This window comes from Oryzias melastigma, linkage group LG23 (assembly GCF_002922805.2).
Source record: "Oryzias melastigma strain HK-1 linkage group LG23, ASM292280v2, whole genome shotgun sequence".
Lineage (NCBI taxonomy): Eukaryota > Metazoa > Chordata > Actinopteri > Beloniformes > Adrianichthyidae > Oryzias > Oryzias melastigma.
This window is the reverse complement of record NC_050534.1, coordinates 8,677,949-8,695,127: the sequence shown is the minus strand read 5'-3', so window position 1 is coordinate 8,695,127 and position 17,179 is coordinate 8,677,949. Positions and strand designations below refer to the sequence as shown.

Sequence of the window (17,179 nt, the reverse complement as noted above, 5' to 3'; positions counted from 1 at the left end):
TATTGTTATTGGAAGTTGAAGGCTCTTCTTCAGTTTAATCATTTTCTCCCCGAATAAACTTTCCAAAGACGTTTTTTGGTTTTAGTTGTTAGCTTTGGCTACTAGCTTAGCAATCCAGTTAACCAGATAGTTGGTTTAAGTCGCGTAACAAATATGGAAGTTGTGAAGAGAATCCAATAAAAGTTTACATAGTTTAAGAAAATGAAATAAATGGAAATAATGTCAGGTTAGCGTATTTATTAATTTTTTTCTGTTTGTGGCCAACGGACCAGTGCCAGTCTATGACCCCGGGGTAGAGGACCACGGATCTAAGGAATCTTCAAATCTATGCCACCAAATATTAAAGCAGTTCTGAAGGTAAAAGGATATCCAACCTGGTACTAGCAAGGTGTACCTAATAAATTGGCCGGTGAGTGTATACTACTACAATGCCAAGTTTATGTTTCATACTTAAATGTCGTATATGCTTCTATAAAAACCTCAACAATAATCTTTATAGTTAAAAAATGGTGAGCTGTTTAAAAACATGCCTATGTACAAATTCATTTAGCTTAACAACAAGTATTTGACAGTTGGAAAAGTCCTTCACTGACTTCTTAAAAAAAACTGCAGTAAAGCCAAAAAAAAAAAGTATTTCTTTTCATAAAGATTTCTTTTCCACCTTTAGAAATCTTTACAGCCATTTGGACTTCCAGAACAGCCCGACCATGCTAAACCTTCAGGCGTCCACAGGACAATATAAATGAAGGAGACTGCCGGCGTGCAGCACCCATTCAATTACTGTCGGAGATATTAAAGTCTGCCAAATGATGGACAGCTCAGCACCCTGGCAGAAAAGGATCTGAGGCCCAGAGTGGGATCTGCGGTGAGGAATGAAGGAGAATTGATTTGGATGCAGAACTGGGCAGGTGAGGCTCATGGAAAAATCTTCAAAAAAGAGAAGAAAAATAGTGTTTCTCATCCCGTAAGTCAGATTTCCGTCTGCATTCATCATTTGAGGCGTGTGTCACAACAGTGGTTTGATGTTTACACAGCAAGAAAAAACAGATTTTGTCCTTTCGCTTTATTCTTTTCTTTAGAAAGTAATGCCACCAAGGACTTCTATTTTTTCTGGGACACTTCCTTACTTCCTTCCTTCCTTCTTTTGCTCCAAAACCTCGTGAATTTCCTGGAAAAATTCACTCCAAAGATCAAACCTCCTTTCTTGGACGTGGATCATAGAATTTCTCTAAGAATAATTTTAGATGCTAAATAAATAAATACATGAAAATGAGGCTGTTGGAATATTCCGTCTGATTAATGACAAAAATAAAGTTCTATTGACGCTAAGCTCTTAAGATTGCTGTGGAACATGGTGAAATTAGAGTCCAAAAAGGCCCTGCAGTGGCAATGAGAAAGGACGACTGCTGAACTTCAAAAGCCTAATATACACTCCATACTTCAAGTTTATACTATGTCTGGACAATTGCAATATGAGATTTCAAAGAACAAACCCAGGATGCCTCACAAAAGTCGTATCCATACAGCATAAAGTATGATTTCAGGTTGGTCTTTTCACAGAAGTAGATCTTCATTTTTAGTATATGTTGATTGTTATGGTCACTGGTCTGGCCTACATGTTTTGGTTGTCTTGTGTATGTGTTGGGGGTGTTTGTGCATTTGTTTTTGTGTGGAAGGGAGGTTTAAGGCTGTGTCACGCACCCACTACGTACATTTTGCGCATTTTCCACATATGAACTTTTGTGATTTCTCGATTTCATGAGTGTTTCTTGCACTCATCACTATGCACAGATGTCCGTTGATTGGTCTTTATGTGAATTCAGATTTGAATTGTTCAAAATTTATAGTCTGTGTAGAATTAAGCAATTTATGTGTATTTTACTTAGTTTATACACAATTATTATGTAAATCTTATCCAATTGTGTGTGATTTTTGCAAGAAATGCTCAAATTTTGGGCTTTCCAGGACCGTTCCACCTATGTCTAACAGGCTTTTCACACATATACCACCAATGTATAATTTTTATATTGCGTACAGGGCACACATTCATCGTTAAATTTACGTAACTGACACAGGAATCACTTATGAATTGCTTACAAACAGCGCAATAATTACACATGGTTCGTGCACGATTGGTTTATTTGTAAGATGAATACATAAATTGGCCAATCTTTCACCCCTCCAGCAGTCTATACTGAATGGGGGTCTCTCGCTTCCCCCGTCTGGGGTTTGAGTCTTTCACAGGGCAGTGTCTGACGGAAGGGGGCTGTGGTCAAGTATAACAGGTGCGGCGGCTTTGCACACCCTTCTCGCGGATCTCACTAGCCGTGGGCTGCCTCGGCTGGTGCCTAGCATCTGACTTGACCAGGGAGGGGACCAGGGGAATCCGACTGTTTTTATTAAAACAAAGCACCGCGAGGGCCTGTGGCAGGTGCAGACTAGAGGTGGGACAAAATATCGGTACGGCAAACTATCACAATATTTAAACTCATGTAAAAATACCGGTCCTCTTTTTAAATAATGCAAAAAAAAGTCCACCAAGGGGCGCTTCGTGTGAGCATGACAGTGAAATGTAAGGATCCTGTAGCGAAACAGTCATCCATTTTCACTGGACCAATGCGTTTTTAGACCAAATGCCTAAAAACAGTAGCGCAGGTACAAGTTTAAAGAAAGGTTACAGGTTTGAATGAAGGTTTTGAAGAACATAAAATATATGTTTGTTGTAAAAATAGTTATATATCATAGATTACCAAGGTAATATGTTGATTATTGCAATATTTTCCATATTGAGATACTATTGGTATCATGAGTCATGTATCATGAATCACATATTTTCCATATTGAGATACTATTGGTATCATGAGTCATGTATCATGAATCACATCGTGAGTTACCCTGAGAGGCCCTAATGCTGACCACGGTGTGGATGTGATTTCTGCCCAGTGCTCTAAATGTCAAAGTGAAGAAATTCAATGATGTGCGGGTTTACGTGTTCTTTGCGTGGTTTGTTCATTTAGGATATATCTGTGAAAATTTCCCATAAAAGACCACAACTTTTCTCACTTTTTCCACTTATATTCACGCTAGTACTGGGCAATGACGATACATATCGAGTGGGCAATAGAAAAGTGTATATTGTGCAATTTTTTTTCTATTGTTTCTTTTTTTTTTTTGTTTGTCTTTATTGCTGAACTTTTGTGCAAAAAAAGGGTTTTCCTAATAAATATATTTCTCATTTGTGATAATTCAGTTACATGTTTCTTGAAAAATTAAAGTCAGAGAAAAGTAAGTAATGACATTTTTTTCAGAGAATAACTGAGAATATACTTTACTGTGCTTATACTTACATTGCCCAGCAATAATTCGATTATGACCAATTTTTATCTGTGAAATATGTGAAAAATGTTAATAGAGATTGTGACACGGCCTTTATTCTATCTCTGTTCCTCTGTCTGTTAATATTAACTTTGTGTTCTTAGTTAGATTTGGTTATACCCTTGAAGTAGTTGTGTTTTTGGGGATTGTATATCCGTTCATTTTTCTGCTTCAAAGTCTGAGAATTTCTGTTTTATATTTCATATTGACTCAACTTTTGTTTTTGTTTTTTTTTTGTAATTCTTTTGGGTTTTGTGTTGCGACTCCTGTCACCCCAATAAACGGCTGTGGGGCCAGCTTAACCCCTCCAGGTTTTTTGTCTTTGTTACCTATTTTCTCTCTCTCTTCCCAGAAGAGGGATGTATCATTTTTGTATATTTTATGTAAATAAATTAGCATGTTAACGGCCTAAATTACCAAAAAAAGAAAAGTTGAAAAATTTGGAGGTTTAAAATGAAGAGAATCTGTAATAAAATAACACGTGATAGTAAATTTTTTGTGGGAAAAAGGAGCTTCAGGAAATCATTATTTATATATTTTTGCATAGAGTATTGGTTCTGTTTAGTTTTGGTTCATTTCAATTAACCCCCACGGAAATGTTTTATTGTAGTGGGAAAAAGGGGCTGAAAAAAAGACTAAGCAAATACAACTCTGGCTCATTTAAAACGACTATTGTCATCAAACACGTGAATATCTAAAGGTTGAGAAACACCTAATAATAACATTTTTTAAAAATCCAATCTCATTTATTAGACCTTTCAACTTTTTGGCCAAACAAAACAAATATATTGTAAAAGAAAGTGTTATTCAGCATAAAGTTTTCCATATTGGCGATATTTTCATGTCATAAATATTTAATGGTGTAAGGAATTTAAATACACTTGCATGCTTTGCTAAAGGCATTTTCGCAAAAAATGAGATTAGGCATCCTATAACTTTCAAAAATAGTTTTTTTTCTTTTATTCCTATGCTTGGTCTGTTAAAACGTGTTCTATTTTCCGCATTGTTACTTTCTTGCTTGTTGTTTGCCTTTAGTGCCCCCAGAGGTGGAGGTTGGAAATGCATTGAGTTAGTGCCTTAATTAATGGAAATTAATAACTATGAAAAATATTTCATATACTTTAACTTACCAGCAACATTTTATATATTAGTCATCTTCTGTATTGAGATCTTTAATAACTACGGGCCATACAGCATGCCTAAATTGAATAGGATTTATTTGAAAGCGGTAATATGTCAGACGGATGCAAATCCGTATAATGGATAAATGCAGGAGAATGCCACTTAGGACTACGGTCAGCATCTGTGGCCATATGCACAAGACTCCGTCTAGTTTTCTGATTAGCTCTGTGTAATCAGAAAGGCAGAAGTGTGCATAATCATTCTTCTCAACGGATTTACAAAGCTGCTCATGCATATGATTTCCTTCTCTGAATTCACATCATTCGGGAATTGCATGCACAAACAGGATTTCCCTCCACTTCTTCTTTTCCGTTCTTTTTTAGCTCTGAGTACATGCGGACACTCCCCTATTTCGCAATTTGCATATAAAAGCATTGTTTTGAAGGGAGCAAGGGACGGGAAACGGCAGAAAAAAATACAAAAACCCCGATGTCATCAAATGTGAAAGTCCAGTTATTAGGAAGACGGTAAATCCATTTCATTTGGCCTCCGTCCTGGAATCACAAACACGAAAGGAACGGCGGAAGAGGAAAACAACAACAGATGCAATCAATTTGAAATGAAACGACCCTTCCTGATTAAAAAAAAATATACAAATGGAGAGCAGAGGCCAATCAATCAATCAACTGTGTTTCCACCTCACTTTTGTACCGAGTCTTGCTCATAGTCTTTTCCTGGAGCCTCAAGAATCAAATAAGCATTGGTACATAGAAATAATAATAATAAAAATTGTTTAAAGATAAAGTAAATAGATTGAAGGAAACTTAGAAAAAATAAAATGTATGCACACTGGAGAGTTCTACGATACATAACACAACTTTAACACATAAATGAGACATGGCAGCAACTCAATGCATTTACACACGTAGACATGGTAAAGATGATCTGCTGCAGTTCAAACCGAGCATCAGGACGAGGAAGAAAGGAAGATTTAAGTAACTTTGAATGTAGGATGAATCTTGAATTTCCCTGAGGATCTCCAAAGGGATTAATAAAGTATTTTCTATTCTATTCTATTCTATTCTATTCTATTCTATGTTGTTGGTACCAGACAAGCTGGTCTGAAGATTTGAGAAGATTCATTATCTATCATTTTGGGCTTTCGTCTGCTCCTCCTGTGGTACACTACCCGTCCAGCTTTGGAGGAGACTCACTCACACTAAATCAATGTGGCTGGCATATGCAGATAACACGTTAACAGCAAGTAAAGGGTTTGGGTAATCCTCAGCCCACATTGCTTATTTTATAAGGAGGTGATCTTCTCTGGATAGATGAAGATTAGCAAGATAATGCTTGACCTCAACTGGAAATTCTGCTGTATAACCATGTAACTCCTGGGCCGCATCTGCAACAGAAGCAAAGTGTTACCGTATTTTCCACACACTACGCACTGGATTATAAGGCACTCAATCAGAAGCGTTAGCTACGTTAGAAATGATAGCCACACCAGAAGCGTTAGACGCGCTAGAGGCAATATCTGCGCTAGAAGTGATGGCCGCATTAGAAGTGTTACTAACAGTAGAAATGTTGGCAACATTAGAGGCGTAAGCAATGTTACAGGCATTAGCAACCTTAGAGGCGTTAGCCGCAATAGAAGCGTTAGCTGGAATAGAAACGATAGCCGCACTAGACGCGTTAGCTGGAATAGAAATGATAGCAGCACTAAAAGCGTTAGCTGCACTAGAAGCATAAGCCTTATTAAAAGAATTAGCCGTGTTAGAAGCGTTAGCCATGTTAGAAGCAACAGCCACACTAGAAGCATTAGCAGCACAAGAAGCTTTAGCTGCACTAGAGGCTTTACCCGCACTTGAAGCGTTAGCCTCACTTGAAGTGATGGCAGCATTAGAAGCTTTAGCTGCACCAGAACCGGTATCAACACTAGAACCGTTAGCCGCACAGGAAGGGTTAGCCGCACTAGAACCGTTAGCCTTACTCGAAGCGCTAGCCATGTTAGAAGCAACAGCCACACTAGAAGCATTAGCCCCACAAGAATCTTTTGCTGCACTAGAAGCATTAGCTGCACTAGAGGCTTTACCCACACTTGAAGCGTGAGCCTCGCTAGAGATGATAGCCATGCTTGAAGCTATGACCACATTAGAAGCATTAGCTGAAAAAAAAAACGATAGTCACACTAGAAGCGTTAGCTGGAATAGAAACGATAGCCGCACTAGAAGCGTAAGTAGAAACTTTGGCAACACTAGAGGCATTAGCAATATTAGAGGCATTAGCAACCTTAGAGGCGTTTGCTGCACTAGAACCGTGAGTCGCACTAGAAGTGCTAGGTGGACTAGAAATTATAGCAGCACTAGAAGCGTTAGCCTCACAAAGACAGATAGTCTTACTAGAAGCGTTAGCCAAAAAAAATAAATGAATACAGAAGCGTTAGCCATGTTAGAAACGATAGCCACACTAGAATCGTTAGCTGCACTAGATGTGTTAGCTGCATTAGAAGCATTGGCAAAATTAAAACCGTTAGAGGCATTTGAGAAATTAGCCACTTTATTTAGTCTAAGCCTGCCAGCTCACACTTAAAACACTTGAAGTACAAATGTACAAATTCCTGACAGGTCGAACCAGAGGCACAGACACAGTTTTGACTTCAGTTTTATCTTCGGATGACCAAAATCTTAACATTTTTCAACGTGCTAACATGCATTTTTGAAGAATATACTGACCGACCGGCAAGAATAACTTCGAATCCTGTCACACCACTGTCACAAATACAACTGCAATGGTGCTATGGGGAGGCATTGACAGAATCTTCAAGATTTCATGTCGCCACCTGACTTTCTTTTTTTTATTTTTGATTGTCTGCGTGGTCATGAATGTGGATAGCAACAGTTAGGTGGTCGTCAGGCATCAGTTAGGCGGGAATGACATCACTACGAAATTTGTCAACAGGTGGGCGGCCAGAGTGCAGTGGCAGCCAAATTGCCGCTCTGGGTAGACGATGTGTAAATGTCCCCGGACGCTAGCCATCTATATTAAGTGTCACCAGCCGCCCAGTAGCCTTCCTGGTTAGACCTCGAAATGTGAATTTTTAACTTTCTCTTAAAACCTCAGCACCTCACAATGTTTAAAAATGTGACTGCTGCCACTGCCATTTTGATATAATAAAGAAAGAAAGTGTCAAAGACAAATTTCCTTACCTTATGCACTAAGTTTATTGGTTGTATTACTTTGAGGGACTGCACAATTAGCAGCTTATTTACATTTTTTTTCTGCTTCCCTTTGTGTTTCTGGAAGCATTTTTCCTGCTTTTTGCAAAAGGGACCTTGTTAGCAAATGGGAGTGAACAGCATATTGTAGCATGATTTACAACAGGGACATTAAATCCACGTGAAAATGAGTTTAAAGCCGTTCTTTCCTCTTTCCTCCGCGTCGACGGGCCTAAATTTAATTATATATGATTTAATTTAATGTATTTTCAGAGGAAATACGCAGTTTGCTTGTTTGGGATGTTGAACAGATGAGGGGAGAGCGTTGTGTTGCTTTGTTTTTTGGGGGTTGTGTGTGTGTGTGTGTTCTCGTTTATATGTATTTTTCAGGGGAAAAAAAGAAGAGTCAACACATTAAAATGCAGGAGATGTAGCCCCTTCTGGGATAAACTGCTTATTAATCTTGCACTTTCACTCGTGCATCATTTATCCAAGCAATTCTGCCATATGCAGCCACGACTGCTGTCGTAAATACACAAACAGCTCACACTAACGGTCCTCCTGTGTCCTGTTGTGTCACAGTAATCACACATTCCTTTCTGCAACTGTAAAACTGTATTTTTTTTTGGTCATGGGCTTATTTCATACGCCGTGCATATTTGAGTTTGCTGGTTTTATCCGCTTCTTAATTCAGAAATCTGTCTTCCTGCTCACTTTTAAACTGAATTAGAGCGGGGAGCTTCCTGGCAGTTGCAGGGAGCGCTTGCCGCACTGTGTGACATGAATATGAAACGGCGCTCAAGAAGCCAGCTCTGCAGACCTGGGACGCATCCAAGACTCTGTGTCCATCTTCCTCTGTTGCATATCCCACCGCCGCCACCACCGCCACCCCAGGAGACACGATTATTATGGTGAGCAGACTGAAAGCATGTGTCTCTCTGTGAAGGCATTCGGTGTTTCCCCCTCCTGCAGGGATTCCCAAGGTCCAGGAGTTCACGGATTCATACAAACTGCATGGCCGGAACCTGTTTCCGCGCAGGGAGAGAAATCTGTGCATTCCCGCCTCTTGTTTTCTATAAATATACAATTCAGCCCTACCAGGAAATGCTGTGTTTCATTTCCCAGTGCCACCTGCTCTGAACAAGCATTTTGGATGGGATTATGGGCCGTTTGCCTCGGTGCTTGCTCAGATTTATTCTGCTCTGGCGAAAAATAAATATTTCCCAGGCTGGAGCTTTTCTTAAACAGGTAACCCAGAAACATTCAAAGTAGAGGTTTCATATAGTGAAAATATTGGAATCACCAAATTAATATTTCTTTAATCTGTTGTAATCACTTTGATTACATAATATCCTTCATAGGATCTGTTCAACAAGGTTTTGAAATGTCAAAACAGTCATTTCTAATCAATTGTCATCGCGATCTTTTGATTATAGGAGTCTCAGACTGCACTGAGAAGTCTTCTTTAACTCTTTTATACCCGTGCTTACATTTTTTGATTACCATAACTCTTCAATCGTTTACATAGTTAACATAATTCCAGCTGATTTCTTAAAACAAAGAAAAGTAGCCTTGCTTATCAGCATATCAACCTTGCACTGATATGCATCACTTAAAATATCGCATGTCGGTGCATGGTTACTTTTTTGTGCAAAAGTCGGTGCCAAGAAGACGTGATAAAACACTTTTCTTTACGTCTGAATAGGCTGATTAACGTTGATTGCAAAATCAGACTGAGTTACGGTACGTCTGTAACGAAGCGGCTGAGGTGATATTGCAATATATCGCGACATTTAGTCCTGCGACTGATTCTCACCAAGTATCGATTCTTTATTTTGATTGGACGAGGCTGTAAAACATTATATTTGTCATCCTTTGGGGTTACATTCTTTTTCTTCTTTGTCGTATCGCAATATCGATATCGTGAACCATGTATCACGTATCGTGAGGTACCAGTGATTCCCAGCCCTACTGTCAAGAGAAAACTGCTCAGAATGAATTGCCAAGTAGCACAAACAATAGTGGAGGTCATTACTAAATGGGGAACAGCTGATGGAAGGTCCGGGCTTTAGGAGCAGTGGCTGATGGGAGATGTAGCGAGACTAGAGAAAGCCAGGTGAAAGTCAAAACTCGGGAAAGGGGCCTAACTCATGACAACGTCAAAGAATGCTTGCTATTTAGGAGTTGCCGGCAATATCTCCAGTGTTAAAGGGTTAAGTAAAGATTATGTACTACAAAGACGATACATATTCTATTTACATGTTCTGTGCTGATACTTGTTAATGAGTGCTGTTTGTACTGTTCCTTTTGATCTCTGTTACTTCAGAAAGTGTTTTTCTGACTGCAATGTGATAACTTACGATTGGTAAATTACACGATAAATAAAAACTGGACAAACAGGTTTAAAATGTAGTTTTAGAGTGTTAAAAAAATGTTTATCCTGTTCGGCCCGTGACCTAAGATGTTTATTGGACTTTGGCCCCTTGTGCGATTGACTGTTTTACTGTAAGTAACCATCTATTGTTGTCTGGTGGGCGGGTCTTCGTCAAAGTCAAGTGGTGACCTTTTTTCTCTTAAAATGGGCATTTATTATTGTGTTCCCATGTATTCTGAGGCGTACTCCTCCAAGGTTCCTGGTGTCAGTTGGATCCAACAGGAGTTTGCATTGTTGGGAGACAGAGACTTTCATTTCCATTATGTTCATCCATCATCGGTGTGCATTTCCATCACATTTGCTGTTCTGGCTGAAAAATGTGCTTCAGCATGAGATCCCCCACCCCGCCCATTTAATTATTTCTTTTATTAGTCTTTTTAATTTCTCTCATGTGAGGATACGTGAAGTTTTTAAAGTCAGTCGAACAGTAAACTGAAGAAGCAGATAATTTCACTCAGTTGGACTTTTTTTAAATAATTTGTCATCTCTGTTGTACTGCTCCCATAGATGTTGTGTAATCTTCAAGGATTTGAAATTCAAAGGTTTTTTTGTTCACTGCCACTAGTTTAGCACTCAACTTTTCATGGCGCATTATATAAAAGACCAGGGTCATCAAATGGGTCTTTGCTGTGCACCACAAAGAAATGTTAAGCAGCCTTTGAGTGTCAAACAACTATTTCTCTGCCTTGCACACGCTTAAGATTCATCCCTGTGGGTGGACAGAACCACTTTCTTATCCGTGCTACCTTGCATAATGCCCCCTCTGCACTGCGTAGGGTACAGGCTGTGCACCATCCGTCATCAACACTCGCCAACAACAGAGAGGCTTGGAAGAAAAAGCTACAGCAAGGGTTGCCCTCCCGGATCTCCAACACGCCATTCGACAAGAGTTCGTGTTCTCTCATTGCTGCTGCAGGGAAAGAACCATGGCGTCCGGCGCCGAGGATCTGCATTGTGGTCTGTAAAAAAGATTTCCGTCAGACCAGCGGGGCAAGACGAGAGATGGATTTCTCTGGAGGTCAGAGCTCAAGATGTTTGGCACAAGCTCTCTTTTCTGCTGCCAAGAGGGAGCTGACCTAAAGGGCTTCAAATCATGTGAACTCTGCTGGCCTTTGACATGGGAGCACTTCACCCAGAGGGAAGAAACAAACTGTGAAGCTCAGAGGAGAGGGATGAAGAGTGTACATCGACAAAAGATAATCCTTTAGACCTCTCATTTGCATACAGATATTACAACAAATGGGTTTTGATTTAAAATGCTGTGTATTAGCCATTTAATACTCTGACTATTTTTAACCTTATGGAATGCATGTTGATAAACTCTTTTATAGCTACTTTATGGCCAATTTGTCAGTTAATAAAACAGCATAAGCAAATTTTCATAGCATAGGCAATATTACAATTTTCACACTGTTATTGGTCCTACCCTGTTTTCCGCACTATGGGGCACACTTGAAAGCTTTTTTAAAATTTTTTAATAACAGTTCACCCTAAAATCCAGAGTAGGGCTGCCAAAAACAATTATTTTAATAGTCGACTAATCACCGATTGTTTTGTCCGATTAGTCGACTCATCAGATCAAGTATAAAGTGGATGTAAAACACACATCTTAACCGTCATTAGCTTTATACTAACTAAAAACTAGATATATAGCATTACCTGCAATAATGCTAGTGTGAATGCTGTAAGCTGAATTTAGCTGCTGAAGATGCTAGTGACGATAGTTAAAGATGCTGAAATTAATAGCTAAAAACACTGAAGTTGATAACTGAAATCACTAAAGCTAATAGCTGAAAACGCTGAAGCTGATAGCCAGCTAAAATATTAGTTAAATGCCAAATTAGCCTAAAAAACTGAAAAAAGTCCATGTTAGCTAAAACAGCTTGCATCTAGCTGAAATATTAGCTAAACTCTAAAATAGCCTAAAAAACAACAACAAAAAAATCCTAAATTAGCCAAGACAGCTAGTATGTAGCTGAAAAAAATAGCTAAACTTTAAAATAGCCTAAAAACTGAAAAAATCCCAAATTAGTCAAAATAGCTAGCATGCAACTGAAATATCAGCTAAGCTCCAAATTAGCCTAAAAAACCTAAATAAATGTCAAAATATTCCAAAAAGCTAGCAGAATGCCTTCAACTTTTAACTTTACTACACTCTGACTCCATATAATATAAAGTAACAACTAATTGACTATTAAATTAGTCGTCGACTTTTTAAATAGTCGGTTAGTTGTCGATTAGTCGACTAATCGTGGCAGGCCTAATCCAGAGTGCTTTATTGATTCTGGTTGTGCTTTATTGATGTTGAAGCGGTTTTTAGCAGTACACTATTTTGTTGCGAACAAGGTTGGGTGTTTTGTATACATGCTTACATGTAGCGCTGTTGGACTGTTTTTTTTTATTTTTATTTTTTTTATTGCTACTGACAAGGTTGGTACCACTTACACAGTAATGTTTGTTTCAGTGGTATAACTCTGTTTTTTTTTTATGTGTTGCAAATAAAGTTGAAAGTTTTGTAAATACGCTGAAGTGGCTAACGTGTTAGCAGTGAAGGACTTTTGTTTTCACGTGCTAATAAGACGGTTAGGAGTTGGCGTAGTTAGGGATTTTTTAAGTGTTGCAAGCAAGGTTGGAAGTTTTGTAATTTTCCTAACGTGACTTACGTACTAGCGGCGTTTGACTGTTTTCTTTTTTTTCTACATGTTGCCAACAAGGTTAGACATTAGAGTAGTCACAGTATCATATTTTGTTGGATTTTATGTTACAAACAAGACTGGGAGCATCAGGTATTATAAATACTCTAATTTGGCTAACACTTCTTACGTGGCTAAAATGTAGCATGTTAAACAGGTTCTAGAGTTACTTTGAACACAGTTAATTAAGTTTGACTGACGAACTCTGACTCTTTTGACTCTCCTACCAAATGAAGCCAATTCAGTCGCTCTGATTTTGCTGTATGCACGCCGCCATGTTGGATCTATAAATCCTCTTTAAGCAGTGAACATTGTCAACATTGCTCTGACAACAACTCTGACCAATCAGTTTTGAGCTTGTTGGAAGTTTGCGGCCCGTACCACTTAAGAGGACTCATGAAAACCTGTCAAACGTTTCAAACATTTGATTTAAAACAGAATACTTTATTAAGGCATCTGATTGGCCAGTTTATGACTTGAATAACTTGGAGTACAAATAAAATATTAAAACAATGGGAAGATGAGGAACGGGCGAAAAAAGGTTGCAGAGAAAGAATGGTTATTCTAACAAATAGAACGACTGAGAAATAGCTGTTTTTTTGGTCTTTTGGGACCAACAGCTACTTCCTGTTTGGAACATGAGGGGAGGGAGGAGTCTCTCAGTCCAGTTCTCTAAACCTATGTGCACACAGGGAATTTATTGAAAGTTGTGGCTTGTTTTCAGGGGCGTAGCTTTAAAGATATTCAATAAGTTCAGATAATGGATGGGTGAATACACAAAGAAAGTATCTAACAGTAGAATTGTCTGTCATTGTACCTATTGGACATCTGCAGGAACTTGTAAAAGAGGAGTCAGTGACACGTCCTTGCCTTCTTTTGTATTCAAAAAAATTTGTTGAAGCTTCATTTTCTTTGTCGTTTAGGTATAAAATTCAAAAATCTTTGGAAAATATATTTTTTTACATTCATACCTATTGGCTAAAAGTTAAATTTTGTCACCATCTTTATAATAACACAATTCTACACGCATACAAAACTCCTGCATAAAAGTTGGAAGAACAAATAGAAAGAATCTAACATATATATATATATATATTAGAGGGGAGAGCAATGCCTTTGGTTAAAGAACCAAGATCAACAAACCCTGTGGGTCACTTGGGCATCAGACAGCCTTTTTCAAGATTAAACAAAAGAAAAATGTAACTCAATTTCAATATTTTCTCTCTCTCCCAGCCGATATATGTGCCTTCAGGGGCTCCTTTTAGCCCCCGAAGGCACATACACGCTCCGACTACAAACCATCAGCTGCAGCAGCCTTATGCGGCGAGAAACATACACGTAAAACGCAGTGTGATGATTAAAAGAAATCTACTTTAGAGTGCATGCATTTTTAAAAAGAAAGAAGATTTGAGGTTGTCCATTTTTGTTCATTCTGTTGTGCGACAGTAGAAGGAGGGAAAAAAAAGGCAACTTTTTCCATCTTTACCTTGAGCTGACTAGCGTGAAGTACGAGCTGCACGGTCCAATATGAAGTTGGCCCTTATTTTTTATGTATCTGATGCACTGTGCAGTTGGAAAACCAAAGAGTCCGTCTCCAAAAGGACTCGTTCAGCCGACAGGCATCGTAAAAAAGATTCACAATAATGGCTTTCCATCACCCGAGCAGAGAATTGTAGTTGTCATATCCACAACTATCCATTAAACACCTGCTCACAACAGTACTCTTAACCCTTGCTCACTTATACAGGCAATAATGCTCTCCTGTAAACATTTAGCACAACAATTCCGCTCTGTCACCCGTGATCGATGCCTGAGTTAAAAAAAAAAAAAAAACTGCAATACTGGCGTGCAAACAAAAAGGAGGGTGGTACAGTTAAGTAACCCTCCAGAGATATGTAAAAGCTTGAATTCTCAAGGACATTGCAGAACCTGCATTAAAAAAAATGGAAAGAGGGGGTAAATAGAAAAAAAAATGGAAAGAGGAAATTGCAGAGCACCCTGTATACGCTCCCCAGCTGTTTACACACTGCTGCAGAGGCTGTAAATTCTAGAGAAGCTGAAGCATACTGGGCATCATCTCCGGCACCCTTCATTCCAGATATTGCCTCTCTTTACCCTCCTCTCGTCGCAGGAGCACCGCATTCGCAGATCCCTCCGGATTGTCACATTTTGGTGACACTCAAGGGCCCCCATAAACAAGCAGACTTCACTATATCTCAAGGGTAGGAGGGTTGGATTGGATGCCTGCCCTCCATAAAGATATAAACCACAATTGCATTTTACCTTAGCTAGATCCCGAGGCTTTAAAACCCACAACGCGGTAAAAAGTGAAACACTGAAAATTCATCATTTTCATCAAAGTTAACCACATCATTTGATGGATTTTAATTTACTAAATAACTGATTTTTAAACTTGCTAAATTACAGAACTTTTGTTAATTGATCCAATATTTCACTTTTTACAGTGTAAGAAAAATTGTGAGTACTTATAAAGAAAATTAAGCGAAAATTGAATTTCTAAGGACTTATTTGTGACGTAATAATGGGAAAGGGATGGGGGGCGGGGTTGCTCTGTGCCAATAGTCCCACCCACAACTCAGAGGTGAAATTCGAATGAACTCCTGCTGCTCTGCACAAACTATGTCCCGCATTTGTCTATTTTTACAAAAAAATCTGAGCACGAGAATGTTTGACAAACATTTAAATTTAACAAGCAGACTAAAGATTATGCGCGTGAATCTCCAAAATAATATTTTATTTGTTTCAAATTAAAATCCGCCATTTAAGAGGTTTTTTGGGCAGGAGGACTCTAGTATTTAGTACTATCTACTACTATTAATATAGTAGTAGCACATAATATGAAGAATCAAGTACTAGCTAACAAGTCAACTAAACTATTCATATTAATTCAAATCATTGAATCCATTAAATTATTCATCCCCTGTTTCTTTGGAACAACTCCACCAACCGGCGCTTCTTCCTCTGTGTTGCTGTCATTAGCAAATACATACACACACACCCACAGTGCCCTCTAGTGGTTGTTAGTGTGATAAAAAATTACACAGCCTTTCTTTTAAATCATATTTAAATTGCACCTCCAGTCAAACTATGCAAAAAAAAAAACTGTGACATACTATACAAATAAGGTAATGTGAAGGTTAATTCATGCCTTTGTTTTGTCCTACTACAGTGTGTCCTTGACTGTCTGTGCAATATAGAACACTTCTATTTAAAGCTATGCTCCTCCCACTTTTTATTTGGTCCAATTAAGTGTTTGTTTCACCTAAACAACCAAACAAATGCCTCTATTTAACATATACAAATATTAGAGGAGGGGGGTCATGGGGAAGCACATATCTGCTATGATCACATAAAGTGTCAAAATGGATCACAGAGCTACACAGGAGAGGCTATTTGTTGGAAATACAAGTCATATCCCAAGTCTTTCGCAATGGGTACAAGTCAAGTCTCTGGTGTCGTCGTTACAATGAGCTTTGTGCTCTCACAAAATGTCATAAAATGTTAAAACATCCACTAGGGATACAATAGATGGCAAGATTTAAGAACCACTCAAGTGTCTAGCGCAGGTCGTCATCTCTACTATCATGCAACGTGTGATGTAAGCTTGTTCAAAACGATTAGCGTGAATCTCTACCTTAACAACCCTGTGAACCCATCCCGCTCTGGGAGACAAAAACAATCTTTATTTTTACGCCATGAGACACAAGTGCCTAATTTTTCTAGACATTTGTGACATCCTGGTGGCATAAGCGGTCATTCTACATCTTAAATCTTCTTGCTTGGTATCAGGAAACTGGAGCCAAGCCCCAGCTGAAGACTGTGAGGAGCTGATCTAAAGAAGGGACCTGAACAAATTCCCCAGTACTGGAAGATAGAGAAGTGATAGCACAAAACTGGTTTGCAGTTGTTCTATCCCCCTACTTTTAGAGCTGCAGACCTAATGGAACTAGGGTAATCCCCAAACCGAATAGGATGAAGGGAAAGGGCTCAGATAGAGAGGACTTCAGAGCAGAGAAGGCCTGTACTCTGTCTGTCTGTTCTTATACTCTTTCTTAAAGTTGCAGAGAAATGTTTCCGGTTGATTAAACCTAACACCCAGACATGGTACCGTACACAAATTAGCACCAGGTTAGGGTTAGGGTTCTGGGTTAGGGCACCAGTGCGCTTCGTGTTCTGGTACAGGACTACTTCTAGTTTGTGGCCCAGAGGTTGGGAGAGATTTAACCCTTGTGCTATTCTTGGCATGTTTGCATTAAAATGATCATGATCATGGCGATCATGGCGGCGCACGTAGTTGCAGCAGCCTGGTGCTCGAA

The 17,179-nt window shown here is 38.9% G+C and overlaps 1 long non-coding RNA gene across 3 annotated transcripts in view; it reads left to right on the top strand.

The window, feature by feature from the left end:
* The window catches only part of LOC118598053, a 185,284-nt gene that overhangs the window by 57,735 nt on the left and 110,370 nt on the right, over positions 1-17,179 (top strand). For 2 of the 3 annotated variants that reach the window (XR_004947128.1, XR_004947127.1), the window contains exons 4-5: positions 273-357; positions 668-908. The exons of the other annotated variant lie outside the window; for it this stretch is intronic. This is a non-coding gene — a long non-coding RNA (uncharacterized LOC118598053). The remainder of the gene's footprint in view (positions 1-272; positions 358-667; positions 909-17,179) is intronic. 3 annotated transcript variants of the gene reach the window in all.